The following is a 19,006-nucleotide window of genomic DNA, read 5'->3' as shown; positions in this document are numbered from 1 at the left end:
AGCATATTTATTTCTACTCTAGTTTTCCTTATTTTTGAGTGCATAATATAATTGCATCATTTCCCACATTTTATTTTCTACATATCCTTCCGTTTATCCCTCCTTGCTCTTGCTTTTTTTCTTCTTTCAGATACTTTCCTGAGCATAAATGTGACTTTCAATTTCATAATGAATGCTGCAGGCTTCCTTACTTTTTCCAAAACTGTCCTCCCTTTTATGTATATGCCTGGTGTGACATAGTTGGCTTCTGTGCTGCTTTATCTGTTCTTCCTAATTTCCATTCTTCTCCCCACACCCCAAGCAGATGCAACACTTGTACCTTTCCTGTCCTAGCATTTTCCTTTTAAACTCTAAAAAAATTGTTCTAAAGTTTAAAAAATAAATAAAGGAAAGCTGTTTTTATTTCGATTTTAACAGTTTACAAAGACATAGCATGAAAAAACACATCTGTAAATATGTACCAATCTAGTTTTTGACCAATAATAAATAATTATGTATAATATAAATAGTTTATCTGGTTTTAAACAGCATATATAACTAAGATTCTAAATTTGTTTAGAATTACCAGTAATAATTCTGTCCATGTAAAAAGGAAATAAAACGGCAATTTGAACCTGAGATAAAAGGTTGAATAAAATGAAGATCAGTGTAGACATCATTTAAGTCATTATCTTCAAAGAATTAGTCATATGAAAAGCTAGCTTTAAGTGGAGCCAATGAGAATATCAGAACTATTAAGCGTAACACATGTAGAAATTTTTTCTCTGAGTTTCATATGAGGAGCACAAACAAATTATTGAGACTATGTGAATGAGATGTAGGGTTAATATTGGTTTTTCATTGGTGGAAGATTATTATATCCTAATTGTTTGCTGATGGAGGTTTTAAGTGGACAATTTTTACAATGGTTTATGGGTAATAAGTACTTATTGGTTTAGGATATTTGCATTCTTAGTTCATTTATCCAACAAGAAATAATTTAAGGCTAGCAAAGACATGACTCAGTAGTACAAGCCACTTTCCACACTTGTAGAAGACATGAATTTAATTCCCAGTATCCATATTATGGTTCACAACCATCTGTAACTTGTTCTAGAGTATAGGATACATTTTCTGGCCTTTCATAAAATTTATTTATATTTATTGGATGTTTTATGTATTTACATTTCAAATGTTATCTCCTTCCCCTCCTCATCCCTCCCCCTCCATCCTGGTGCATCCATCCTCATCTGTATCAGTAAGGCTCTAGCATAGCCTCTAAGGAGACATCCATATCAGGCTCCTTTCAGCAAGTACTTCTTGGCATCAGGAATAATGACTGGGTTTGGTATCTGCATATGGAATGGATCCCGAGGTGGGGCAGTATCTGTGTGACCTTTCCTTCAGTCTCTGTTCCACTCATAGTCCCTGTATTTTCTCACAAGACTAATTTGTTGCCCCTGGACTGAAGCATTCACATTTTGGTCTTCCTACTTCTTGAGATTCATATGGTCTGTAAATTGTGTCTTGCATATTCTGAGCTTTTGGGCTGATATCCACTTATCAGTGAATGGATAACATGGGTGTTATTTGTGACTGGGTTACCCCACTCAGGATATTTCCTAGTTCCTTTGATTTGCCTATGAATTTCATGTAGTCTTTGTTTTTAATAGCTGAGTAGGATTTCATTATGTAAATGTACCACATTTTCTGGATCCATTCCTCTGTTGAAGGATATCTAGGGTATTTCCAGCTTCTGGTTATTATAAGTAAGGATGCTATGACTACAGTAGAGAATGTGTCCCTGTAAAATGTTGGAGGATCATTTGAATGTATGGCCATAAGTGGTATAGCTGGGTCCTCAGGTAATACTATGTCCAATTTTCTGAGGAATCACCAGACTAATTTCCAGGTGGTTGTATCAGCTTAAATCCCACCAGTGGTGGAGGGTATTCTTTCTCCACATCCTTACTAACATCTGTTTGTCACCTCAGTTTTTGATCTTAGCCATCCTGACTGCTGTGAGGTGGAATCTCAGGGTTGTTTTGATTTGCATTTAACTGGTGACTAAGGATGTTGAATATTTCTCTAGGTGCTTTGAGGGGATTAAGTGTTCCTCATTCGAGATTGTTTTGTTGACCTCTGTACCTCATTGTTTAACAGGATTATTTGTTTCTTTGGAGTATACCTTCCTCAGTTCTTTGTATATATTAGATACTAGCCTTCTATGAGACATAAGATTAGTAAAGATCTTTTCCAAATCTGTTGGTTGCCTTTTTTGTCCTATTGACAGTGGCCTTTGCTGAAAAGAAAGAAGATTTGCAGTTTTATGATGTCCCATATTTCTATTCTAATCTTAGTGAATAAGCCATTGGTGTTCTGTTCAGGAAATTTCCTCTCTTCCTGTGTGTTCAAGTCTTTTTCTCACTTTTTCTTCTATTAGTTTCAATGTATCTACCTTTAGGTGGAGGTCTTTAATCAACTTGGACTTGAGCTTTGTACAAGGAGATGAGAATGGGTCATTTTACATTTTTCTACATGCTGATCTCCAGTTGAACATGCATCAATTAGTGAAAATGCTGTCTTTTTGCCATTGGCTGGTTTTAGCTCCATTGTCAAAGATCAAGTAATCATAAATATATGGGTTGATTTCTGGGTCTTCAATTCTACTCCATTATTCTACCTTTCTGTCTCTGGACAAATACCATGGAGATTTTATCACTATTGTTCTGTAATACAGCTTGAGGTAAGAGATGGTAATTCCCTCAGAAATTCTTTTATTGTTGAGGATAGTTTTCTCTATCCTGGGTGTTTTTGTTATTCCAAATGAATTTGCAAATAGCACTCTCTAACTCTATGAGGAATTGAGTTGTAATTTTGATGGGAATTGCATTGGGTCTGTAGATTGCTTTTGACAAGATGGATATTTTTAGTATATTAATCCTGCCAATCCATAAATTTGGGATATCTTTCCATCTTCTGAGATCATCAGTTCCTTTCTTCAAAGACTTGAAGTGATTGTCATACAGATCTTTCTCTTTCACACCAATATATTTTATGATATTTGTGACTATTATGAAGGGTGTCATTTCCGTAATTTCCTTCTCAGTCTGTTTATTTTTTGAGTAGAGGAAGGCTACTGATTTGTTTGAGTTAATTTTGTATCCAGCCCTTTTCCTGAAGTGGTTTTTTCAGGATTAGGAGTTCTCTGGTGGAATTTTTGCTGTCACTTAAATATCTTATTATATCATATGCTAATAGTGATACTTTGACTTCTTTCTTTCAAATTTGTATCCCTTTGACCTCTTGTTGTTGTCTAATTGCTCTGGCTAGGACTTTGAGTACTAAATTTAATATGTAGGGAGAGACTTGGCAGCCCTGTCTAGTCCCTGATTTAGTGGTATTGCTACAAATTTTTCTCCATTTATTTTGATGTTGGCTACTGGTTTGCTGTATATTGCTTTTCCTGTGTTTCAGTACTTTTAAATCTGTATTAATTTTGAGTATTTCTGTTTACATTTTGATTGTTATTCCTTCCCAGTTTCTTGGCTTCAACATCCCCCTAACCCTTCCCTGTCTCCCCTTCTGTATTGGCTTCCCTTCCCATCCTCCCCCTGTTATTGCCACCCCCAACAATCATGTTCAGTGGGTGTTCAGTCTTGGCCGGAACAAGGGCTTCCCCTTCCACTGGTGCTCTTACTAGGCTATTCATTGCTACCTATGAGGTTGGAACCCAGGGTCAGTCCATATATAGTCTTTGGGTAGTGGCTTAGTCCCTGGAAGCTCTGGTTGGTTGGCATTGTTGTTCATATGGGGTCCATATGGGGTCTCGAGCACCTTCATGCTCTTCCAGTCCTTTCTCTGATTCCTTCAACGGGGGTCCTGTTCTCAGTTCTGTGGTTTGCTGCTGCATTCACCTATGTATTTCTGTATTCTGGCGCTGTGTCTCTCAGGAGAGATCTTCATCCGGTTCCTTGTCAGCCTGCACTTCTTTGTTTCATCCATCTTGTCTAATTTGGTGGCTTTTTATTTATGGGCCACATGTGGGGCTGGCTCTAAATGGGTGTTTCTTCAGTCTCTGTTTTAATCTTTGCCTCTCTCTTCCCTGCCAAAGGTATTCTTGTTCCCCTTTTAAAGAAGTAGTGAAGCATTCACATTTTGATCATCCATCTTGAGTTTCATGTGTTCTGTGCATCTAGGGTAATTCAAGCATTTGGGCTAATAGCCACTTGTCAATGAGTGCATACCATGCGTGTTTTTCTGTGATTGGGTTACCTCATTCAGGATGATATTTTCCAGTTCCATCCATTTGCCAATGAATTTCATAAAGTCATTGTTTTTGATAAGTAATATTTCATTATGTAGATGTACCACATTTTCCCCAGTAAAGGGGAATGTCGTGGTGAGTGGGAACAGGATGTGGATGAGGTGGGGAACACCCTTATAGAAGAAGGGGTGTGAAAAGTGATAGGGGGCTTATGTCTGGGAAACCAGGAAAGGGAATAACATTTGAAATATGTTAAAAAGAAATATCCAATAAAAAGATCCATGAAAAAAAAAAAAAAGAATGACTACTTCAGCTTGTTTCTTGGGACCACTTCCTTGGAAACATTTTTCCAGTTTTTTACTCTGAGGTAATGTCTGCCTTTGTCACTGAAGTGCTTTTCCTGCATGAACCAAAATGCTGGGTCTTGTTTACATATCTAGTCAGTTAGTCTATGTCTTTTTATTTGGGTAATTGACTCCATTGATGTTAAAATATATTAAGCAATAATGATTGTTTATTCTGTTATTTTGTTGTTGTTGGACTAGAAAATATGTTTCTGTGGCCATCTTCTTCAGGACTTGCTGAAAGATGATTACATTCTTGCTTTTTTGAGTGTGTAGTTTCTGTCTTTGTGTTGGAGCTTTTGATCTATTATCTTTTGTAGGGCTAGGTTTGTGGAAAGATATTGTGTCAATTTGGTTTTTTTTCATGGAATATATTGGTTTCTCCATCTATGATAATTGGAATTTTGGTGGATATAATTGTCTGGACTGCTATTATTTTCCTCTTAGAATCTGGTGACATCTGAGATATTTCTAATTTTCATAGTCCTATTTAAGAGAATGTAATTCTAATAGAATCCTTTATATGTTATGACTTTTCCCCTTAGTGCTAATATTCTTTCTTTGTTTGGCATTGGTGTTTTGACCATTGTGAAGGAGAATTCTTTTCAGTTCAATCTATTAGAGTTCTACAAGCTTCTTCTACATTTCTTGGGCATTTTGTTTCTTTCGTTAGGGAAGTTTTCTTTATAATTTTGTTTAAAAATGTTAGTGGCCCTTTAAGTTGCAAATTTTCACTCTCTTATATATCTATTATCCTTAAGGTTGGTATTCTCATTGTGTCTAGTTTCCTGGATACTTTTTGGGTTAAAGGGAATTTTGGGGTTTTCATTTTCTTTTCCTATTATGTCAATATTTTACAAAACTTCTTCTGTCTGTGAGATTCTCTCTTCAGTCTTTTGGTTTCTGTTACTGATGCTTGCATCTATGACTCCTGGTATCTTTCCTAGGCTTTTTATCTTCATGGTCATCTTTCTTTGTAATTTCTTTACTGTTTCTATTTCTTTACTGTTTCTATTTCTATTTTAAAACTGTCGATGATTTCATTCAATTCCTTCACTTGTTTGGTTTTATTTTCCAGGAACTTTTTAAGGGATTTTTGAGGTTTTTTTTTAATGGCTTCTACTTGTTTACCTATGGTCTCCTTTAATTCTTTAAAGTAGTTACTTATGTCCTTCTTAAATTCCTCTATTATCATCCTGAGATGTGATTTTAAATCCAAATCTTTCTTTTCTGGTGTGTTGGGCTATTCAGTAGTTGCTATGGTTGTTCAACTCTGTGTGTTCTTAGGATACCAAGTAGTTTTGGTTTCTGTTGCTTAGATTCTTGTGCTTGCCTCTCCCTATTTTTTAGTTGATCTTGCTGCTTCTCACTGGAGATTGTCCCTCCTGTTGGGCAGTGAGCCTGTGATCTTAGTTGTAAGAGTATTCCTGGGTGACCAGCTCTCTCCGGGCAGGTTTTGGGTCCCTAGCTGTCCTGTTAGGGACCAAGTATACACATGATTCACACAGACATACATTCAGATAAATCAAGTAAGGTCAAGGTATATAAGTAGAAGTGGTGGAATACTTTTAATAATGCAGATTAAACATTCAGACATATAAATATCAGAGTTTGAAGCTAACCTAAGGTTACCTAGCAAGACTTTGCCTTATTCAAGCAAGCAATCAAGCAAGCGAGCAAGCAGGCAGGCAAGCAAGCAGACAAACAAGCAAACGAGGAAACAAGCAGACAAATAAAAATATTTAAACAAGGCATTCACAGTTGTTCTAAATGTAAAGAATAAGTGGTTTTAGCATATCCAACTTCAAATAATTAATCTAAAAGAGAGCTTCTACATCTATATTTTAGGGGATGTTGTAGAATAGGAAACACAAAAGTTGTACAAACCAGAGAACCATGATTCTTCCTGATATCATATGTGTTGTAGACCTGACCGGCAAGTGGCACCCATGAAATCCCAATATGGTTGAGAAAACAAGTCCAGAACCAAAATACCAATTGACTTGTTGATGAGGACAGGAAATTTCATGCGGTTCCACCTTTAGATGAACAGCTATAGGCAATCAGTGGCTTCTTTGAGAGCAAGAATTAGTTTTCTTTAGGAACAAACCCTCTAATAATTTATCCACTCATTCATAAATGCACACACCAGGAAGGCTAAATGGGTTTAGTAAGTTCTATATAGTATATCTATATGTGTTTATAACAGTAATATGTTCATGACCTCCTTTCGTGTAATCAATATTGAGTGAGGAGCATGGGAAATTTTTAAGAAAATTATGTAAATGTAGAACTCCTTTTTATAATATGTAAAAAGGGCCCAACTTAAAACAAATAAATAATAACAACAAGAAGAAACAGTATTTTTAGGCAAAGCAACTCAGAAATTGGAAAAATTTCCTAGAAGAGAGTATACATAAAGTTGATAATAGGAAAGGATATAATTTTTCCTGTTTTTATTGAGCAATTATAGTCCAGAACATTTGTTTAGTCTAGTTTATTATTCTTTACACTAAGGCTCAAATATTCTAAATTCTTCTGAGTCAAAAGAGTAAAAAATATTGACAAAATTTCATGCAAAAGAACAGACCAGTTTTCTTTTTTGATATTCAGGTCATTCTCTGTAGAACAATACGGGATGATTACTGAAGTATGAAAAATGTATTATACATATCAGATTTTCTATTACTATAACCAACAAAATCAGAATCATCAGAAATAGGAAAAAAGGGAAAGAATAAGTAATTTAAACTATTATAAATAAAAATAAGTATATATGAATAAATGATTACTTAAAAGCATATAGAAAGAGGTATTTTAGGGACTTAAAGGATAACTAATTCATCACAAGAACAAAAGTCAGAAATCATGAAAAACTTAGGGAGAAGAAACTGCTTGTTTGCTTTTTCTTCATAGGTTTTTCTAAAATTCTTTCAGTTGAATCCATTACTGGAAGTACATTTTGAAGGATGAGTGCAGTCATGTATTACCGTGCAATAACAAATATCCTTAATTATTTGACCATTTTGTGTGTATTACCTTAGCATGTCATAAGCATTTCCTATGCGGATTGGGGCATACCTGTTGTAAAACTATAGATATTTGATTGGAAAGGTATCTACCATGAACACTCTAGGCATAAACTGGTTGACAGCTATGTGAAACTACCAGCAAGATACCAAAAGCAGATAGGAATAGAACAACATTGATCCCGAAAGTAAAGCAGTATGTGAAATGCCTCTGGGGGAATGTGTCAGGGGATTTGAGTAGCTCATTATTTGTGTAAGTCACAGTTTTCACTGTTAAAAAGCATATGGGTATAAAATATGTGTAATTGGTTGTTTTCCTTTGACTACATTTAATCACTATACCAATTTTGAAAAAGATAGCAAATCATTTCCAGGAATAATTTTTATCATGCTAAAGAATGAAGGCCCAGATTATACTACATGTTGTTTTTGTAATAAAACAACAGTTTTTCCATATGAGCCAATGAAATCAGTAAGCTTATAGGTTTTTATCTAGTGATAATTTTGCACAAATTTTCTTGGGACATATGATAAGCATTGGGGAGAATAGCGTATATACTGGTATATATTGTCATAGAGAAGGTACACTGTATTAAATCATTAACTGCATTTTCATTTAAAACATTATCAGCCCCAAGTGAATAGCTCTTATGTATATTTCTTTTTTATTTTTTGGCTTGGTTATGTTCAAAGAATCAATTTATGCAGGAGAGTGGTTTAACGTAATCCAATCAATATCAAGGTGGGCAACTCAGAAATCTCAAATTCTGAGTAGAATAAGAAATCATAAAGCCAATAAAGTCAATAAGTTGCATCTTTGGTCCAGAAATTAAATTAAATTAAATATGTTCAAATATTTAAAGTGCAATGATGAGTATTAAGATGCTGTTATTATTTTGAAACATCTCCCAAGCTAAAAAAAGACACTGAAAGGGGTTTAGTTTGGTTTGGTTGGGTTTTGTCTATAAATTTATTTTGCAAAGTCATCATCCTTAAGTCATTTCTAAAAATAAACCTCAACCCTTTACTCAGAACCAAGATATGAATAGTTCAACCTGGGTCCCTGGTGAGGTTAGCAAATTGTCCACTCGTCCCTGCCCTGCCTTTTAGTCTGATCCTATCATAAAACTGTATTATTAAGCAGGTTCTAGGAACAGCAACATAAGTAACAAATCTCCTGCAATTTCTCTTTGCACCATTTAATAATATCGCCTTATCCTTCTCATTCTTCAAAATATAAAATCTTTAAATAAGTCATTCAGCCTGAGACGTTATATATTTATTTGGACTATTAAAGATATGGAGAATAATGCATTTTTTGTATACATAAAGAAATTACTTTGTTTTTATTTCTAATCATCTTTTAGTAAAGAATTTGTATTTAAGTAATTTCAATTGTTATAATAGGGATCTAATTACTAACCCTATAAATAAGAAAATAACCATCTCCTCTGAAAATACATTAGCTATGCAAATGTGTGACAGTTCTTGCCAATTTTAGTGGTTACTGAAATGTTACACAATCTAATTAATGTATTATACATCTTTTGTATATCTTTGGGCTAGAGATGTTTTCAGTGTTCTCTTTTATTTTCACTGAAATCATTACAAAATAGGTGCTACTGGTGATTAAATTGTGACTATCAGTGAGGACTGTTGCTCATAGTTACAACAAATGTAATGTAGCTTTACTGAAATATTGATGTCATTTATTTTCTTTCATTGCTCCATCTAGCTATCTTGTGAGGAAAATTACATTGCCTATTATGCACTATTTAGCATTTTCATGGAGAAGAGAGAATTACCACTAATTAGGGTTTCAGGGTAGAATTGAATAATGTCCTGAATAATATCTTATTTTACATACTGACTAAATACTACTAAGAATTTTGGATAGAGACTTGAATACTTATAAGTACTATAGGTGACACAGATTTTAGAAGTACTATATAAATAATCAATTAATAAAGGTTCAGTTTGACTTCATATTAAGAAATTCCCAATAAACCAGAGTAAATGTGTTTATGATCTAAAGTCAACATTCTTTATTTTTTTTTCTTCTTTCTTAACTTGGGTATTTCTTATTTACATTTGATTGTTATTCCCTTTCCCATTTTCCAGGCCAACATCCCCCAACCCCTCCCCCTCCCCTTCTCTATGGGTGTTCCCCTCCCCATCCTCCCCCCATTACTCCTCTCTCCCCAACAATCCCATTCACTGGGGGTCCAGTCTTGGCAGGACCAAGGGCTTCCCCTTCCACTGGTGCTCTTACTAGGCTATTCATTGCTACCTATGAGGTTGGAGCCCAGGGTTGGTCCATGTATCACCTTTGGGTAGTGGCTTAGTCCCAGGAAGCTCTGGTTGGTTGGCATTGTTGTTCATAAGGGGTCTCAAGCCCCTTCAAGCTCTTTCAGTTCTTTCTCTGATTCCTTCAATGGGGGTCCCGTTCTCAGTTCAGTGGTTTAATGATGGCATTCGCCTATGTATTTGCTGTATTCTAGCTGTGTCTCTCAGGAGAGATCTACATCCAGTTCCTGTTGGCCTGCACTTCTTTGCTTCATCCATCTTGTCTAGTTTGGTGGCTGTATATGTATGGGCCACATGTGGGGCAGGCTCTGAATGGTTGTTCCTTCTTCCTCCGTTCTAAACTATTCCCTCCCAAGGGTATTCTTGTTTCCCTTTTAAAGAAGGAGTGAATCATTTGCATTTTGGTCATCCTTCTTGAGGTTCATGTGTTCGGTGCATCTAGAGTAATTCAAGCATTTGGGCTAATAGCCACTTATCAATGAGTGCATATCATGTGTGTTTTTCTATGATTGGGTTACCTCACTCAGGATGATATTTTCCAGTTACATCCATTTGCCTATGAATTTCATAAAGTCATTGTTTTTGATAGCTGAGTAATATTCCATTGTGTAGATGTACCACATTTTCTGTATCCATTCCTCTGTTGAAGGGCATCTGGGTTCTTTCCAGCTTCTGGCTATTATAAATAAGGCTGTTATAAACATAGTGGAGCATGTGTCTTTGTTATATGTTGGGGCATCTTTTGGATATATGCCCAAGAGAGGTATAGCTGGGTCCTCAGGTAGTTCAATGTCCAATGTTCTGAGGAACCTCCAGAATGATTTCCAGAATGGTTGTACCTGTCTGCAATCCCAACAACAATGGAGGAATATTCCTCTTTTTCCACATCCTCGCCAGCATCTGCTCTCACCTGAGTTTTTGATCTTAGCCATTCTCACTGGTGTGTGGTGAAATCTCAGGATTGTTTTGATTTGCATTTCCCTTACGACTAAAGATGTTGAACATTTCTTTAGGTGTTTCTCAGCCATTCGGCATTCCTCAGCGTTGAATTCTTTGTTTAGCTCTGAACCCCAATTTGTAATAAGGTTATTTGTCTCCCCGCAGTCTAACTTCTTAAGTTCTTTGTATATGTTGGATATAAGCCCTCTATCAGTTGTAGGTAAAGATCTTTTCCCAATCTGTTGGTTGCTGCTTTGTCCTAACAACAGTGTCCTTTCTTAAGTCATCATGATGGTGCAGGCCTGTAATTCCAGTACTTGCAAGGCTTGGTGATAAAGACAAAGTCAAACATATATTAAGAACTGACCTCAGCTGAAGAATTCATTGAAGGAATGTGGTACATACACACAATGGAGTACTATTCAACTATTAAAAACAAAAATATCCATTTGCCTCTACTTGTCCTTGAGATTATTATCTTGAAGGAGATAGTTCAGTCTCAAAAGAAGGCATGCATGGCATTTATTCACAGAGGCTACACTCCACAGTGTGAGAGACACTAAACAAGAAAGAAGGTACAAACATTTGATGCCTACTTCTGACAACTCCTAAACCCCAGAACCATTTTAATTCACTTCAATCAAAGTTGGTAAGACAGGCCAATGTATCTTCATTTGAAAGCAGTTTGACAGTCACACTTATTGCATAACAAACTTTACCTCAGGGCTGGCAACTAACCACAATAAGGAATAGGTCATTTAGGTTTTCCACTGTCTCAGATCATTTTGGGGAATGCTTGAAATCCTACCTGCCTTCTCTCCCAATATTCTCACTGAAAATTTCTAGAGCACTTTTAGCATATTTATTTTGAAAATCATAACAAAATTTGAGCTGGACATCCATGCCACCTCTGAGGTTGATAAGCATTTCCCCATTACATTTTCGCCTCTTCAGATATTATTTCCAACTATTAAATAAGCTAAAAATAAACATGCTATATAGCTCCAATTCTACTGGCAGCTTGCAATATCTGAGCAAACATATATGTAAGTAATAAGGATGAACTCTTAGTTAAGTAACTAAAACAGTGACACAGGTAATACAAATAAATTGTGAATAGGTAGAGTTTGTACAGAAACAGGTAATATAGAAAAGATGAATTCATGTTCCTGAGAAACTTAGGACTAAATCCAGGAAGAACATAGGGAATTCTTTTGCAAAAAATGATAAATTTAATAAACCAAAAAAAAAAGAAGAAGAAGAAAGAAGGCACAAGCACGTAGGATGCTTGAATCTCACTTTGAAGGGAGAATAAAATAGTCATAAGATGCAGATGGAGGGAGAAGTCTGGGTAGGAGACAGGAAACATAATGGAGTGTGCTGTCTCTGGATCAGGTGTTGGGAGGGACAGGAGACATGGCCAGATGAAGGTGAGAATGAACAGAAATCTGCAACTGACAGGGGTAGAGAGGTAGGGGGCATCTCTAAGAAGAGTCAAAGACCTGCAATAAGGGAGTCACCCAAGAATCAATGGGGTATACTTAGCTGTGACTTGCAGTATTGGGAATACGGAACCTGAAGAGGCCACCTCTTGTAACTGGCAGTAACCCCATTGTAGTAATAAGGACACCAAAGCACCCATAACATTTTCTACCCAAAATTTATCCTGTCTTCATGAAATGCAGGAATGGTGAGTGGAGTAGAGGCTGAGGGAAAAGCTGAGTTACCAGCTCAAATAGTTTGTTCTTGGAGAAAGGAGTCTAGCATAGCTGTCCTCTGAGTGCCTCCAGCCACTGATTCAGGCAAACAGTATATGGAGCTTGGGGACATTTATGGAAGAATAGGAGAAAGGATTGTGGCCTCTAAGGTGATAGAAACTCTGCAGGAAGACCAACAGAGTCAACTAACCTGTATTCTTAGGGCTGTCAGAAATTGAACTTCTAACCAAACAACATACAGTGTTTGGACTTAGGCCTCGACTCACATATGTAGCAGGTGTATAGCTTGGTTTTCATGTTGGTCCTGAACAATTAGAGCAGGGTCTATCTTAAAAGCCATTCCCTGTGCATGGGATATGTTCTTCTAGTAGGCTTCAGTTTTGTCTGACCTCAGTGGGAGAGGATGCAACTAGTGTTATAGAGACTTGGTGTTCCAGAGTTGGGATCGACCAATGGTTCTCCCACCCACTATGAGGAGAAATGAAAGGGTATAGGAAAAGGATTGTTGGGATGGCCCAAAATGAGATGGTCAGAGGAATGTGAATTTAACAAACAATAAATAAATAATAAAATAAAAAGAAATGACTTCAAAATAAGTAGAGAAAATAAATCACAAAAGAAAGAAGAAAACTTCAATCTCTCAATAAAATTATATTTCATTTCTAATTAATACAGTATGTTCAAACCAATTCTAAATTACTGTATAATTGGATCAAATCGCTTTCATTGTGTTTATTTTTCAATATTACTATAGTCTTTATTTACTGGAATGATATGATGGGAACTTTACTTAAAACATAAACAGCATGATATTTCCTGTGTCCAAATTATACACCAGAGCATAGCCTCTTTATTTAATATTCTGATGTGATAGTATTCAAATTTTATGAGTTGTATATTTTCCTGTCAGGATCAGCTAATGAACATTCTTCACATTTTTTGACTTTGTGAACAATAATGTTATTAATATCTGTGTATAATTTTTTTTCATTTTCTATTTTGAATTGCTTGTCTGTGAACATTGAGAAATCCCAAGATGAGTCTGATCTTTAACTTAAGAATATGCTTCATACTTACCTGGCAGGGGAGATACCATGATCACGAAGGTGGTTTTCCTGGGGTGAGGCTTATCCATTGCACTCCGGATGTACTGACCCCTGCGATTTCCCCAAATGAATACCCATATAGGAGAGGGGGAGGAGAGGGAATGGTGACTTATTATCAGGAAACCGGGAAGGGGAATAACATTTGAAATGTAAGTAAAGAAATATATCTAATAAATAAATTTTAAAAAATTAAAAATAAAAACTTTCTGAAATTAAATGATTACTGCATAAGTATGAACATTCCCATCACCACTAAACTGTATATATATATATATATATATATATATATATATATATATATATATATATATATGAGTCTCATGTGGAGCACTCTCTAAGTGGCCATTTCTTGAGACGCTGCTCTAAACTTTTCTTCCATATCCCCACCTATGTGTATTTTCCCCTTTTAATAGTATATACCTGATTAACCAGATGCACAAATCTCAACATATAGTGCCAGGACATGAAGTACGGAAAAAGAAAATAAACCGTTGCAGCATATATAACATAGAAAGTATTTATAGTCCTCAGAGTAAAGTACTTTAATGAATGTCTTGATAATGTAAAGATATTATTAACAAATAAAAAAATTTAACCATGAACTGCCACAAGACACAGTCTTAAGCTCATATCAGTTGGTCTGTAATCTACCATTTGACATAATAGCAAACAAAGATTACAATTCCCACTAAAGAAGAGACAAAACTTCCAATCCATGATACTATCAGTAACCTAAGTCTGGATGACTAGTTCTCATTGGTAAAACACAACGTGGATTACATGAATAGTAAGACAACAGGAGACTACCCCAATCTAACATTGCAGTAGTAATTTTCTCCAATAAAATAACTTGATGATGTATATGACAATGGATTTAAATAGTACCAATAAATGTAATTAAGCAATTCATAGATGATATGGATAATGACATATGTTTGACCACACATAAACACTGAGACATTGGGGATAATTTAACTCATGAAAATAAAGCTAAATAAAGAGATAAAATGTGTGGAAGACAAAATGAAATGAATCTAAAATATGCAGAGGGAAGATTCAACAATAGCTTGAATAACATGGTAGATTGTATCCAAAAAATGAGATTATTCTCTGATTTTCATAACTAGAATCCCTTTGCATGGTCAAGAAAAACAGTGCAATGAAAAGGGAGCATAAAAAATGTAGACAATATTTACAAGGTATATGCAATTTGAAGCAGAGTATACAAATTATAAAATGATCTATAAGTCAAAAATAGCTAATTTTAAAATGAGCAAAGTGGGCATGATAATATATAACTGTTATAATGTACTTAGGGGACAAAGCAGCACAATAATTAGTTTAAAATTATCCTGAAGTACACAGATAGATCCTGTATCACAGAATCAAAGAAATATACAAAATGTCCACTTATACAAGTGTTCAGCTGTTCATTGAGGCAACAAATCTTTATGTGCATGTAATGAAAAGAATCTGATTCAAGCTCATAAAGAGCTGTACCCTGAGACAGGGCAAGTAAATGGCAGATAAAACCATTATGGAGTGTGTGACATCATCTTTAAAGGATAATTCACAGTGAATTGTGAAAGATTGTTTTAACTGCTTTTTCTTTGCCACATGTCTTGTTTTTCAACTTTTGAATATCAAGTTTAAAATGAAAAATTATATGATTTTTGATTCAAAAAGTAACAAACTGTGTAAATTTAGACTAGGGTGGAATTATATTAAATTTAGTAAGAAATGAGTAAATCAATTAGATATATAGAAAAGAATTTAATTACATGGTAGAAGCATAGTTTTCTCCAAATCCACACAGCCTTCTTCCCTAGATGAGATAATGGTTTTGAAAGATTGTTTTAATTTACTATTTTGTTTTAATTTGCTTAATATTTTTGTGATAAAACATTCTGACTAAAAATAACCTGAATAGGAAAGAGATCATTTGACTTACATGTCTGGATTATATTGCATCATTAAGGAAAGCTAAAATAAGAAATTCAGACCAGCCAGAAACTATGGAAGAATGCAATTGCTCTTCAGCCTTTTTCAGACTGCTTCCCTTTTTACTAAATTAGACATTAGTCAATTTATTTAACTAGTTTTGTGTGTATTCATGTATTATGTACATGTGTGTGAAGGAGATCTTGGAGGTCAAAAGAGGGGTCAGACATCCTGGAAGTGTAATTATATATACCTGTGAGCTACCACATTCTGACAACTAGACCTGAGTCCTGCAGGACTAACAAGGGCTCTTAAAGTCTAAGCATCTGTCCATCCCCATGCCCACCTTCATATAACCCATACATATCTGCTCATGGGTAGAACTTTCCACAGTGGGCTGAGTCCTATGATACTAATAACTAATCAGGAAAATGCACCACAGACTTGCATACAATATCTTGGTATCATTATCATTTTCTCTACTGTGGTTTCCTCTTCCCACATAAATTTAGCTTGTGTCAAGTTGACAGAAATCTAACCAAGAAGTACATCCAAGCTTTTCTTTGAATAGACTGAAATAAGTAAATTTACTATTTAATAATTAACATTTAATAATTTAATTTCATGCATTTTCAGCTTGAGTAGTCAACAAGTAGAAATTTTTAATAAATAACTTCTGTGTAATAAAATAAAAACATTGGTTGCTGTTTAATAAAGAATAACCCCAATCCTTGCTCTCTTCCTTCAACTTATACTGGACCCTGTGATAGTACCTTCCCAATTTCATCATCATCATCATTATTATTATTATTATTATTATTATTATTATTATTATTATTATTATTATTTCTTCTTCTTCTTCTCCTTCTCCTTCTCCTCCTCCTCCTCCTCTTCCTCCTCGTCCTCCTCCTCCTTCTTCTTTTTAGATATTTATTTAATTTCTAATTAATGGGTAAGTGGATATTTGATTAAGAGCTCAAACATACCCAAGATACAATCCACAGAACACATGAAGCTCAAGAAGGACTACCAAAGTATGGATGTTGAAGTCCTTCTTAAAACAGGGTACAAAATATTCATAGGAGGAAACAAGGAGACAAAGTCTGGAGCAGAGACCAAAAAAATGGCCATTCAGAGCCTGCACCACCTGGAGATCCAGCATATATACATATATATATACAGTTACCAAACCTAGACAATATTGATAAAGCCAAGAAGTGCATGCTGACAGGAGCCTGATATAGCTGTCTCCTGTGAAGCCCAGCCAGAGTGTGACAAATATAGAGGCAAATTCTAGCAGCAAACCATTGTACTAAGAATAGGGTCCCTGTTGGAGGAGTTAGAGAAAGGGTTGAAGGAGCTGAGGGGGCTTGCAACCCCATAGGAACAACAACACCAACCAACCAGAGCTTGCAGGGACTAAACCACCATCCAAAGAGCACACATTGACAGATCCATGGCTCCAGCTGCATAGGTAGTAGAAGATGGCCTTGTTGGGCACCAATGGGAAGAGAAGTTCTTGGTCCTGCCAAGGCTTGACCCCTCAGTATAACGGAATGTCAGGGTGGAGAGTCAAGAAGGGTTTGGTGGTTGGGTGGGGCAAACACCCTCATAGAAGAAGGGGAAGACAGGATGGTATAGAGGGCTTATGGACAGGAAACTGGGAAAGGGGTTAACATTTGAAATGTAAATAAAAAAATGTCCAAAAAAAGAGAGAAAGGTTGTTAATTTGGGTAAATAAAAAGGTAGAAAGTTTCTGAGAATATTTTGAGAGAGCTAACCACAATCAAAGTATATTGCTGGGAAATTTTATTTTCTAATAACAATTGGAAAAAATTAAAATAAAAGCAATACTAACATTTTTCTCCTAATTAATTAAAGTAAACAAGATTAAACTTGTGATAAATTGTATTTTCTCTATATCTTAACGTTTTAAGATCTACCATTCCTTTTTTATTCATCATGAATGAAAATGTATATAAATGGTTATTTTTGTTTGTGTTATCACGTTGCCTATTGCAGAGACACCATATTGAGCTATGGCAACCAGTATTTTGCCTGTAATTTAAGGACAGTTATACTCTTTTTTTCCCAGTACTTCATTTATTTATTCACTTTATATCTGGATCACAGCAACACTCTCTTGTCCAAGTTCCCCCTAAGATTGCATACCCTGCATCCCTCCCTTTCACCTCTGAGAAGGGAGAGATTCCCCCCCCCCCCGGGTACCACCCTGGCACCTAAAGTCACTGTAGGAGTAGTCACATCCTCTCCCACTGAGGCCAGACAGGTTTTATTGCAAAATGAATCCTGACACCTCAAGTCACAGCAGGATTAGGTGCATCCTCTCCCACTGAGGCCAGTTGAAACAGTACTTTGGAAGGCAACAGAGTCAGGGCAAGATTCAGTTGTTGGAGGACCCACATGAAGATGAAATTTCACATTTGTTATATATGAGTTTGGGGCCACCAAATAGCCCATGTACGTTTGGTGGATGGAGCCACAGTCTCTGAGAACCCCTAGGTGTCCAGGTTAGTTAACTCTGTTGGTCTTTCTGTGGAGATCCTATTCCCTTTCAGAACTCTGAGTCCTTTCCCCAACTCTTCCATAAGAGTCCCAGAATTTTTCTGTTTGGCTTTAGGTCTATTCATCTGTTTCCAGTCAATTATAGGTATAGACTCTGAGGACAAATGTTAGTTTCTCATCAGAGTATCATTAATTGGCTCAGTGGATTGAATTTGCTCATGGGATGAATCTCCAAGATCCTAAATCAAAATGGTCAGACTGAAACCTCTAGATACTCCTTTTACAAACAGCTTCTGACTGTAACAACTTTAAACATCTAGAAGCGGTGGGCATGGAAATAAACATAGTAATATTCTGAAATTAGGGATTATATAAAAAAGTTAACCATAACTTCTTTTCTATAAAAATCTATGCATATTATGATGGGATATGAGTCTTAGCCTAATGAAAATTGATGAAATCAGGAGCATCCTTCCTTCACTCCCTTTTACAGCCTTCTATGTCTTTTGGGACAGGGTTTCACAATATATATTCTATGACATGAAAATTTTCACGTACATTAGGGTAGTCTCAAATTTATGGGTACCTTCTACCTTCCACTGCCTCTCAAGTGCTGGGATTAAAGACGTGTGCAACCAGGCCCAGCTGAAACCTTTTTTTAACATTCAATCTCTGGTTTATCCCTCCAGGGGGCATACAAATTACATGTTTCTTCTCTCTCTCTCTCTCTCTCTCTCTCTCTCTCTCTCTCTCTCTCTCTCTCTCTCTCGCTGCTCCTCTTAGTCATCCACACATTTCTGGGAGAAATGTTTCTACTTTTGACACTGAATCATGGCTTCAAGTACTGTTT

At 35.8% G+C, this 19,006-nt stretch overlaps 1 pseudogene; it reads left to right on the top strand.

The window, feature by feature from the left end:
• The first annotated feature begins 13,652 nt into the window (after positions 1-13,652).
• Positions 13,653-13,806, top strand: LOC116889455 (annotated as a pseudogene).
• Positions 13,807-19,006: the final 5,200 nt, after the last annotated feature.

This window comes from Rattus rattus, chromosome X, assembly GCF_011064425.1.
Source record: "Rattus rattus isolate New Zealand chromosome X, Rrattus_CSIRO_v1, whole genome shotgun sequence".
NCBI classification, from domain to species: domain Eukaryota; kingdom Metazoa; phylum Chordata; class Mammalia; order Rodentia; family Muridae; genus Rattus; species Rattus rattus.
The sequence above is the reverse complement of the archived record's forward strand: the minus strand, read 5'-3'. Positions and strand labels throughout refer to the sequence as shown.